This window comes from Poecilia reticulata, unplaced genomic scaffold, assembly GCF_904066995.2.
Source record: "Poecilia reticulata unplaced genomic scaffold, P_reticulata-male-v2 Scaffold_39, whole genome shotgun sequence".
Classification (NCBI taxonomy): domain Eukaryota; kingdom Metazoa; phylum Chordata; class Actinopteri; order Cyprinodontiformes; family Poeciliidae; genus Poecilia; species Poecilia reticulata.
Genome location: NW_027675137.1, coordinates 171,270 through 183,117, shown reverse-complemented (window position 1 = coordinate 183,117; position 11,848 = coordinate 171,270). Strand labels below are relative to the sequence as shown.

The window sequence follows — 11,848 nt, the reverse complement described above, 5'->3', positions numbered from 1 at the left end:
AAAATATATTTATAGAGCACTATTGGCATAAAGTCGAAAACGGTAAAAAGAAAAACGTAAAACTTTGATATTTCTAAGACGTCTTTTTGAGTAATCTGATTTGGACCTGAAGTTTAAAAACACTTCTATTTCAAAATTGGATTATAATTTCTATTTTAAATAATTTCTGAAACAGATCAACTAAATACTTGATCTGTATACATTTAAAAACTGAAAATTAATCTTCTGAGCTAAATCTTTATTGAACAAAATTCCAATTGGACTGAAGTAAAGCTCAGTTTTTATCTGAGCTGCCTAATTCGTGTTCCTGCTTGCTGCTACTGACGTTGGACTGAACTTCAGGTTTGTTCACAGGTTTGTACTGACTAGCTATTCAACACTAATACATTGATTGTAAGTGCATTGGTGTAGTTTTGTGTTGTATCTGCTTATCTTGAGATAAAAAGATCAACAACGACCATTGGAGTTGCTGTTTCCTGCCTGACCTGTCCAGAAGTCTAAACAACAATGCCCAGAAAGAATCAGCGTTCCCAGGCTCAGAAGCTCAGATGGCAGAAGGAGAAACAGCCTCAGAGCGATAAAGTGACAGGTACTGACTCGGAGAACAAGTCAGTTGGAGAGTCTTTTGAACGACAGCAGGTAAACAATATAAGTGAAAACAGTTTATCCTCTGTGACACTATCTAATGGAAACACTGCCAAACCAGTATTTCAGCATAATGCAAGAGATACAAAAAGTGCATCACAAATGTCTTATGCTGACAGTTAATGTAGAACTTCAGCCATCAGTGATAAATGTGTGTGCCTCACGGAGTCAAGATTCGTTAAAATATGGAAAATACAGGAACAGTCAGTGTATGGCAAACAGTTTGGTTTTTCTGGCTTTTTTCCATGAGAATGAAACAATTACCAGACCAGATCTTGACCTCATTCTGGATAAAGGTGATGCCGTGTACAGACAGGCTAGAGAAAGATTTCCTCGTAGCATCCATTTGGCAACTGATGAACTACCAAATGAGGTACTGGCACGCAGGTCAACATATCAGATCGCCATGACTCCAGTACCCGTATGTGGAACATTTGGAGGTGGACAGAGTTTCCAAGCCTGGAAAAAGCATTGAGACAATTGTCATCAGATGTACAATATGGGCTGCTGATCATGTCAGGCTTGCCATTGGGGTTTTTAGAAGCAGATTTGGTGAGTATGGATACTTTGACCCACACACAAGAAACAAAAATGGAATGCCAATGACATGCGATCTTGTAAACTATGGCACAGCAGTGATGCTGAAATTATCCCGTCTTAGTGACATGATTCACAGATTAAAATCAGTGTACACAATGCTTAATGTTCCATCATCTTGTGCATTTGAACTCCAGCCCCTCTCATTTTACCAGAGAGACGCTTCAGACACAGTTGGCACCTCTCCACTGTTAAATGAATCCGAGACACCAACTGCTGTTCAGCAAGAGGTTGAGTCTGCTTCCCTGACACAAACATTCCTGCTCTTGAGTCAAACATCAATGTTGAAGTCATGTGTCCTGTTGCAAGTGGTCCTTCTGATGATGTAATTGAAGGTGTATCTAATGCAGTTAGTTTTATGTCGTCTGTCACACAAGAAAATATAGTACTCCCATTTCCAGTGAAACAAAATGCAACAAGTGCACTTTTGGAAATGTCTTTGAAACTGTCAAAGTCCCTAAAGTGAAAAGAAAAAAGATGAAGATGAGACTACTTAGAGAGAACCGAACAAAGAAAAGAGAATCAAAAGGAAGGAAAGAGAAAACTATGCGTTAAGGGAGTCCTTCAGAGCAAAGAAATATCTTATTCTCGCAGGAATTTTCAAAACAACCCTGAAAGAAAGAAGAAGAAGAACCTTTACATGGAAAATCTGTATAGACCGAGTTCTGAGTTTAGAGAGAAATGTAGATCACGCATCAGGACAGCATACAGGGAGAATGAAATATTTAAACGATGACAAAAAGACTATGTCCTAAGTTATTATCGTAATAATCCTAGATTTCAAGAACGACAGAAAAGTTACATCAGAAATTTTTAAAGAAATAATCCTAGATTTCAGGAACGACAGAAAAGCTACATCAGAAATTATACAGAAATAATCCTAGATTTCAGGAACGACAGAAAAGCTACATCAGAAATTTATACAGAAATAATCCAACATTTAGACAGAGACAGAGGTCTTATATGACTGAGCTTTATGCAAAAAACAGAGAATTCAGGCTCAGACACAAAGAACTGATGAAATCCCTAATGAGAGACAAATACAATAAAGACAGTTCATTCAGGATGCTGCAAAAGAAGAGATGTGCACTGAATGTAAAAGAAAATACAGACAGATGAAAGGATTCCTCAGAGAGAAACGGACAATCTTGAAACACGTGTTTGCACAAACTAATACGCCAGAGAACAGACTGATTAATGAAGCCATTTCAGTTTCAGATCAATATAAAAGCTGGCCCCACTTATGTGTGCACTGTCTGTCACAAGTCCTCGTTTCCCAACCAAGTTGAACTCTGTAAAAGGTCGAATTATATAAAGAAACCAGATGTGGTTAAACAGTGTTTGACAGGCAAGTACATTCATGTTTGTGATGAAAGCTGCATGGATGGACAGTGTACGGTTCCTCATGAGAGAAGTCAAGAGTGGATTTGTCACACGTGCCACGACATCTAAGAAAGGATCCATGCCACCGCTAGCAGTAGCTAACAAACTGACTTGGCAGTAATTCCCAGTGAGCTGTCAGATTTGAATATTCTGGAAAGACATCTAATTGCTAAGTGCATACCGTTTGCAAAAATAATTCCGCTTCCAAAAGGCAGACAAAGATTAATAAGGGGCAATTTTGTGTGTGTACCATCAGAGCTCCAAGAGACATCAATGCCTTGCCCAGGCTTTGGAGCGAGTCACAAGTGATGAGAGTAAATTGAAGCGACGTTTGTCCTACAGAGGTCATCAGCTTTTCAAACAGTAACCTGGTCTAAACTAATCTCTGCATTATTAAAACTTAAGCAGATTCATCCAGAGTATCGGGAGATAGATATAGACATGAAGCTGAGCTTTGTGACCTACACTTCTGATGATGATGAGATGACGATGGCAATAGTGATGTAAGTATGGATGAGGATGACTATGATGAAGCAGATCTCATGGAAATTGATGAGTATGAGAAAAATGCTTATGTGAGGCTGAAAATGATCAGGACAGTGATTGTGAACAACTCCAGCCACAGATGAATGATGGAGAAGAGGTGATTGCCAAATGGAGGATTCGCTATAGAATCATGCCTTCAGCCTCCTGACATATCAGAAGAGATACTTTGTTTCTCTGAAGTACATACTGCTTAGCCCCGGCACATCAATTCACCCGTCAGCTTTTTTAAGACCCCAAATTTGGAATCCATGAGCTTCCCGGTACAATTTCCAACATCAGAGACACTTTGGACACAAGGAGACTCATTAAGTGACACCAAGTGGATATTTCAAGTCACGGCTATTTAATGTGATATCGCTTTGCCAGAGACCCAACATACTTGTTTTTTGCACAGTTTGTGACAGAGATACACTTGGCTACAACAGCATGACGATTCAGCTACGAAAAGGAAAGACCAGAACCAGAGATGGTCGCAGAATAACTCAGGTATGTTGCAGGACAAACGAGAGGTTGAGAAACTGGTGAGAAATAAGACGCCATGAGATTATGCAACCTCTAAGAGTACTCCAGCATACTGGAACAAGCACAAAGACTTGTTCAGTATAATTCGTCAATTGGCACCCCTGTTTTTTGTCACGTTTTCAGCTGCAGAGTTCAGATGGCTGAAATCATTCAAGCAAGAGGCAACAAGGTGAGGAAATTGATGTCGATGCTCTTGACTGGACCGCCAAGTCTGAGATTCTGCGATCCAATCCTGTCACCTGCATGCGTTTATTTGATAAGCGAGTTGAGGCACTTTTCAGAGATTTGTTGCTGTCAGATGCTCAGACTTTGGAAGAGTGATTGACTATTTTTACAAGTTGAGTTTCGCAGAGGAAGTCCACACATCCATGCGATTGCTATGGGTTGAAGGAGCTCCACAGCTGGATGAGTCAGACGATCAAACTGTGTGTAATTTTGTTGATAATACATCTCGGCACAGCTTCCTGATCCAGACAGAGAACCAGAACTGTATCGAAGTTTCTGAAGTTCAGAGGCACAGTAAGAATCACAACCAGGTCTTGTTTCAAGAGTGTGAACTCTGGTTGTCGATTTGGTTTTTCCAAAGCCCCCCTGCAGAAACCAGCGATCTCCAGACCAGGTGAGAACAATGACACTGAACTGCCAAAGCCAAACTCAGACCTTTGATGCAACTCCTGAACGAACCTGAAGTCGCTTCCATGAGTTTAGAGCAGATCCTTTCTCGGTGTCACTTGACGCTAGAAGAGTATGAATCTTGTCTTCAGACCATGAACAAAAAGACTGCCATCTACTTGAAGCGTGATCCCAAAGATTGCTGGATAATGCTTACAATCCACATCTGCTTAAGTTGGGACAGTAACATTGATGCGTCTTTCATACTAAATGCCTACTCATGTATACAGTATCTAACAAATACATCACAAAGAAAGAAAGTGGACTGTCAGAGTACCTGAAAACAGTGATTGACAATTCAAACCTGGACTGAGTCAATGAGTGTGATGAAATGAAAGCGATCATGCAAGCGTACTCTAAAAAGCGAGAAATTAGTGCTCAGGAGTGTGTTGCTCGTGCCTGTGGATTAAAGATGAAAAACTGTTCCGCAGTGTTGTGTTCATACCCACAGACGATAATCCTGTAAGATGAGTCGGCCATGTCTTTCTTGGAGGATATCCCATCGGATTCCTGCAATATATGGATGACAGTTTGACGGATAAGTACAAAGCAAGGCTGAAATACCCGAATATGAGGAAATGTGTTTGGCTGATTTCGCTGCTACCTGCAGGTTTGTAAGTTCAGAGAAGGCAAGCACTAATGGTGTTTTACCACTTTTAAATCAGCTGGGATTTGTAACAAGGCGAAAAAATGACAAGCCTCCGTCATCCGCTACTATCATTGTTCTAAAGAGAAGGAACCGGAGCAGTTTTATGCCAGATTACTGAGACTGTACCTTCCTCATTGGTCAGAGTTTGAAATTCGAAGCGTCAGTCTTCCTACCTACGAGTCCTTTTACTCCTCTGGCTGTGTCCGCCTACCAGGTTCAGACCTCCTTGAAACCGTCAAAGTGTTGTCAAGAGAAACAGAGACAAATATGAGAAAACAGTGAGGAGATTGAGAGTGCCCTTGAAGAGTTGAGGAAGCAGAGACCATGTGATTGATGAGTGGTGTAATCTTGCTCCTGAATCTGAAGTTGTGAGGTTGCAGTGTGACGACGACCTTCAGCGGCAGAGCCTGAAAACGACAGGAAATGTACCAGACTTTGTCCTCAGTCTTCTGCCGTCAATGAAATGCGAGCCATCAGAGACCTCCCGCTATGGATCCGAATTTGCTGAGACAAATGTATCAGAACCTGAACCAGAAGCAGGCCTGTATTTTCAATGCCATCAGAGACTTCTGCCTTAAACTTGTGTGCGGTCTGAACCAGAGCCATTTTTTCTGTATGTAAATGGTGGGGCAGGTACTGGAAAGTCGCATCTGATTCGATGCATTTACTCAGAGGCACGCAAAATACTCAGCAGGCTGCCACGCTTCTCAGAGGATGCTGATATTTCTGCTCCAACCGTTCTGCTCACTTCTTTCACTGGAACGGCAGCTTTCAACATCGGTGGAACAACACTGCACTTTTGTTTAAACTTCCAAGGTCGTTAAAACCTCCAATTCAAGGTCTTGGCATCAGTTGGATGAAATCAGGTCAGAACTATTCAACGTTCAAATCTTGATCATTGATGAGATCTCAATGGTTTCTAAGCCCCTCTTTGCTTATGTGGATGCACGGCTCAAACAAATCAAAGAAAGTCATAAACCATTTGGAGATGTATCTGTATTGGTGCTCGGCGATTACACTCAGCTGAAACCAATTCGCCAATCTACACCTCTTTGTGTACACGACCCAGCGGATATTGACTTGTGGCAGGAACATTTCAAATGACCTCTCTAACTGAGATTATGAGGTAAAAAGATGATATTGCGTTTGCAGAGATGCTGAACAGAATTCGGGTGAAAGGAAAAACTGATGAACTGTCTCAGGCTGACAGAGATTTGTTATCACAAGCATCACAGAACCAAGTCTTTGCCCTGCTGACGTTTTGCACATTTTTGCAACCAATAAGTTGGTGGATGAACACATTTGGCACTCTGAACTTGTTACATTCCAACATCATCACCATCGACGCAGATGACTTCCAAAAGGATCCACGAACAGGCAGAATGGCACGCAAAGAAAGACCATGCAAGGGAGGTAGAAATGATTTAGCAGACACTTTGAAGTTGCCGTTGGAGCTCAGGTCATGCTTACCAGAAATATCGATGTTCAAAATGGACTAGTTAATGGTGCATTTGGTGTCCTAACAGCTGTTGTAACTTCTGACACTGATGAACACAGCATCAGTAAGCTGGGCCTGACAATGGATAATCAAACAAGTGGGACCAGAAACCAAGTGGACCTTCAGAGACTGCCAATCTTGTTTACATCGAGAGAGCGGAGGAGAATCTGAAGCTAAATGGAGTGGTACGTAGACAGTTTCCTGTGAAACTGGCTTTTGCTTGTACTATTCACAAAACCCAAGGCCTAACAACAAATGCAGCTGTGGTGTCTGTGAAGAAAATCTTTGAACCAGGTATGGCATACGTAGCTCTCAGCAGGGTAACGTCTCTCAGTGGACTCTACCTACTGAATTTCGACGAAAAAAAATATTTGCCAATCCTCAAGTCACTGCAGCTCTTCAGACCATGAGACAAGCCAGCATAGATGACATGATGCCTCTTCTTCAGGTGAAAGAAACTTTAAACAGGCCAGAACACTGGTAATTGTTTCGCATAACACTGAGGGACTCCCATCTCACATCTGTGACATAAGAAAACATCACGAACTGTGTCTGGCAGATGTGCTGTGTCTGACTGAAACTCACCTAAAAGAATCTTTTGTTTACGAGAATCTGCATCTGGATGGCTACAATATGTTCAAACGAAACAGACATGTGTCATACTCAAATTTTCCCCAAATAGCTTCCAAAAGTGGAGGTGGCGTGGCGGTTTATGTGAAAAACCATTTTAAGGTTAAGGAAGAAAATATTTGCAAAATGTGACTGATCTTGAATTTGTGGCTTGAAGGTTGAGTCTCCATTCAGGGCAGTGATTGCAGCTGTGTACCGACCTCCCGACTACAGCCTGAGACCGTTCCTGGAAAATCTGGTAAGCCTTCTGGATGCACTGGAGATGTTGGACTGTCACCCTGTCATTGTATGTGGAGATTTCAACGAGAATCAGGTACGCAGTTCACCAGGGCAAATTCTGGAGCTGTTTCAGTCTCGGGGATATGTTCAGTTGATCACTTCTGCTACCACAGAGAAAAACACATTGCTTGATCTAATTTTCATTTCTCAGCCACAGAAATCTTTACATTCAGGTGTGATGAGAACATACTACAGTTACCATGATCCTGTGTTCTGTGTCCTGTCCACAACCGAATGTTAAAATGTCTTACACAACAGCGTTCCTAATTATATTTCTTCAAATCATTACATTATTCAGCCAATAAGAGTTATGCCATTTTTTAAAATATTAGGAATCCAAACAGTTTATGTTTTAAGAATATTGCAATTTTCCAGTGATAAACTTTGTGGTAGAAACTATTAAAGTTATATATATGAGGCTTTTGTCACAAAATCTAACCATTTGATTAAACCTAAATAAGTCTGCTCATTTAGATTTGAGACTTTAAATTAAAGATCAATTTAATATAATATAAATATATATATAGTATGTAATATAGGATATGATTAATGTAAAATTCAAATTCATAAAAACTTTAAAGAAGTTGTGGCTTGTGCATTTATATTGATAAGTGCACAAACCACAACTCTTTCAGCAGTTCTAAACAAGCTGCTACAGTAGATCACAAAAAAAATTCACCAGGAGGTCTGTGTGTAACACAGGCTTCCTCATGAACCAATAACATATGCCAGCTGATGCCCCCTTGGGATGAAATATGGGAGTTTAGGAAGGGTTCAGGCATAGTGGGTGGGTAGGTGGGTGGGGGGCTTTGACTAGGAACATTTTAGTCTCAACATCAGTTAACACCACCTGAAAAACGACTGCAAGCTTCAACATCTCCTCCAGTTCACACTCGACCAAAACAGAAGATCCTACTGCATCCTAACATGACAGTCGTTATTGAAGGCACAGGGTGAAATGCATCCTTTCAGCTCACAACTGAGCAGTGGTGACCACTGAGGGAAAAAAAAGAACTTCCTTACACAGAAACATGTTCTCCAGCTTGAGCACTCAGAGACATCTCCTCTTGCTGCATCAGTCAAGGGATATCCTACTGCTGCGGCTGAAGTGGAGCTATTTGATTTGTGAGTGTGAATGTTCACTTCTTTTCTCTGAGAATGCTATTGTTACTCATGATAAATCTCTTTGCATTACAGATTAGTGTCTAAAGTCGTAGCTCGGCCATCCACTCCAATCAAGCTGAGACTCTCACAGCTAAACATGAAGTTAACATCTGTTCATGAAACTTCACTTACAAGACATTGTGTCTCCTGCAGCAAGGTTGAAGGTAACTACCTATCATGTGTCATAGGACGTTTACCGTTTATAGGTCATTACATTTTCTCTTGGTTTCTCAGGAGGACTTTCCCATGCATGTCTGTTATCCCAAGGCATCCCTTTCACCAGCAGAGATGAAGTGCAGCCGACTCTGGGGAGAACTCAATATTGCTTCTGTTCAACTAACTGAGAAATAACTACAATCTTTGTCCAGCTGACTGTCGTATTTATTTTTTCATCTTTAGTGGCCGTAATGTTAGCGTGTTACGACAGCAAAACGCGTTGTGACAGATGACATGATACAACAGTCAGCATTTCAGGACACCTGTGACGAGGACTGAGGCTTCACTTTATTGATTTATTTAGAATATTACAGTATAAAATCTTGCACAGGAACAAGAAATCCAGAAGACAGATATTTTTGGACCACAGTTATCTTAACATGTTTGAAAAGAAGTAGGAAGAAGTAAGAAACTTGAACTGTTTGCTCAGAGGGTTAAAGTGTCTCACTTTTTTCCTGAAGATCTGCACCCATCTGTCCAATGATGTTGCAAACACTGAGCAGGTTAAAGGAAGCTGCAGCGGCAATCAGAAAGGCCCCATCGAGTGTGAACATTATATCTTCACAGTGACTGATTTTTATTATTATTTTAACTTGTATCACCAGAATCATCTTCACAACAACCATGTAAATGTGAACTATACACAGTTTTGACAAATTTGTAATTAAGCTCATTTCATTCTGCTAAAATCTCTGTAGATTTGCAGATTTACATCATGTTTACGTACAAATGTGTTTTTTTAATCAGGTTTCCACATGTTGGGTTAAAGTGTCAACTAGTGAAAGTTTAAATATGTAAGATATCAAATCTCAAGTGTTTTAGTTTAGCAGGATTATTTCATCATACTAAAAGTGGGAATAAGACGGGACTCCTAGTGTGTAAACTTGTGACTTTATGCAATGAGAAATGCTTTGTCACCTGTTGATATTAATGAACATGGTGACAATAAAAGAAAAGAAAAACTAAATCTTTACGAGAAACCAAAAAAAGTAAATTATGCTATTGTAATATTTTTAAAGTCACATATTACACAGGCGTGAATCCTGAATTTATGTGGGGGTAGGGGTATCAGCTGGTAACATGTTATGGCAAAGGTTTGCCACACTTGTACTATTCGAGTAGCTAATATAGACATTAGGGAAAAGAAAAGAGAAAAGCATTGTCAATTAATTTGAATCATTAGCAAAATTAGAATGAGGGTGTTGAACTAGTATAGTTTAGCATAGGATAAACTACACTCAGATACTACATTTTAAACTGAATTTGTTTCTTGGGTGGGGTTTGGTCACATTCTTTTCAGTAGAGGCTTTGTAATCTTGACATTCCATTCTTTAAGCTTAAGAATGAAAATACAATACATTTCTAAATATAATTGACCATGTCCTCATAGGTTTTTTCTGTATCTGTGTAACTTGTACACCTCCAGTTTCACAATGTATTGCTACTACTGTGTTATGCTTTAGTGAGTTTTTTCTTTACTGAAGTATAAAGCATGAATCATTTTTGATCATTTCATAATCAAAAATAATTCCGTTCTTTTTTTTGCACAGAAAGCTGTTTATTGTGCATGATTGAGAAGACCTACTTCTCATATCATGTCCTCTAAAAAGCCCAGTCAGTCGTGGCAGATGGCTGCTTGTATCGAGCCTGGATCTGTCAGAGGTTTCTTCCTGTTGAAGGGAGTTTTTCCTCTCCACTGTTGCTCGGTACAAGGGATTGCAAAAAGTCAATGATACACAGCAAATGTGTTTCACTTTTATGTCCCATTGAGGAGGAATAAATGGTAATATCATTAAGGCAATGCAATCTTCTGGGTTTCTTTAGAAACTGTTTACTTTGAATAATTCAGAATATTGTACTGCTTGATAGTCTGAATCAAATGAAATGTTTGTATGAATGGACTGAAAAGAAAAAGTTCTATGACATTTTACAAAATGTGTGACATTGTGTATTGACAGTATGTAAATAAAATAAATAGAACTGAGTACATTCTTAGTTTGCCTTTTGATACGCGCAGCATTATTACACTTAGTGCTGTTTTCCAGGTTTATATTCATTTATTTATTTTGCATTTAAAGTGAGTGTGGTTATGGTCATTTTTTGACCTCAAGTCCCAAATTTTCCAATCCATTTACAAATTAAAAATCTTTTGGTTTACAAAACTCATTTGGCTATTTTACAAAAATTAAATCCATGTAAGGTTTTCCATCACAAACATTAATTAATAAATGTACATCATCATTGCATCGTTGCATGCAACAAAAAATGTTTGTTGCATGCAAATCTGCAAAAAACATTTTGTGCAGTGATATTTATAGCTGGTGAGGCTCCAACTTACTTATAATCAGATTTACAAATCTAGACCCTGCATGTTATTGTTTACATAAGGAAATTATGCGCATGCGTACAATGCTGGAGGGCATTAAAGCTCTCCAGCATTGGAGAGCTTTACGCTGCTATGACATCCATAGCAGCGCCGCCTCCGCAGAATAATTCTGTTATAATTCCGTCAAACAAACTTAGACATGTAGATATTATTAAATTCGTGCTGTGCTTAACAGCAAAGGGAGAAACCGTTAAAGTACAACTCAAAACCACGTCTTTCTCGCTCTCTGTATCAGCACAGCTAATGTGTGGCTAGCTCCCTGGTACTGTCTCTTACTCTGCAGTTGAGCTACAATATCTGGGCTCATGAGTGCCCCCAGCGATAAGGCACGAGAACTGTCTGCCTCAATTAAGAATCTGCATGCTGTTTGCTATCTTCAATAATTTGCCGTTAAAGATCGCTCCTCAGCAAACAAAACACGTTACACACACAGTTGATGACAATAAAAACACAGTACATTAAATACACATAATAAATTATGGAAAATCAGTTCATACATTAAATGTTTTTAACCATGTTATTTGCGACGTACAGACAGACGGAGCATCGCTCTCATAGAATAACAACCAGTGCAGTTAGCGAGAAGTTGTGCAATCCCAGGTGCTGTATCACTGGCTTTGCTTGTTCAAATTAAATGATAAATAGATACTTTATAATACAA

General features: G+C 39.7%; 1 long non-coding RNA gene across 1 annotated transcript; it reads left to right on the top strand.

Annotated features, from left to right (window-relative positions):
* Positions 1 to 8,906: 8,906 nt before the first annotated feature.
* Positions 8,907 to 9,579, top strand: LOC145550389 (uncharacterized). The gene is made up of 2 exons (XR_014086290.1): positions 8,907 to 9,081; positions 9,263 to 9,579. It is a non-coding gene; the product is annotated as an uncharacterized LOC145550389 (long non-coding RNA).
* The last annotated feature ends 2,269 nt before the right edge of the window (positions 9,580 to 11,848 follow it).